Consider the following 528-nt stretch of genomic DNA (forward strand, 5'->3'; position numbering starts at 1 on the left):
CAAGGGATCAACGCCCATAATCCACTGAACTTTTCCTACAATTTTCATTCTTTACAGAAAAGTTGGGATCTCAGAGAGGTTTTTTAAGGGAGAGGAAAACAACATTGTCGTCTAGCTTGGACCTCGAATATGGCAATGCGGTGTTAAGGTTAGCGAGGATAGCTGGCGATGTTGTTACAAAAGATGGTGGTGAATTCAACAACTTGGATGGTGATGACAAAGATGGCAAGCCTGTACATGCCACCACTGCAGGTGAAGTCAAGATTCAAGGAAGGGATCAAGGGGCAACCAGCACTCTCAATATCTCTTCTCTATTTTTTTTGGCTTTTCTTTTGCACTTCTTTTGAAGTATTTTGTTACCCTTCTGATGGATCCAATCATGGCTATCTTCACCATTCCCATCCTCCATCTCTATCTTTCTTCCTCTGTATACAGTATTACTACTCTTCTTGTGTGTATCCTCCCCTCTTACTATCCCCTACCCCCCTTGCACTCTCTAAATACTTTGTACTATCATCTAACATGGAC

This window comes from Elaeis guineensis, chromosome 3 (assembly GCF_000442705.2).
Source record: "Elaeis guineensis isolate ETL-2024a chromosome 3, EG11, whole genome shotgun sequence".
Taxonomy (NCBI): Eukaryota; Viridiplantae; Streptophyta; class Magnoliopsida; order Arecales; family Arecaceae; genus Elaeis; species Elaeis guineensis.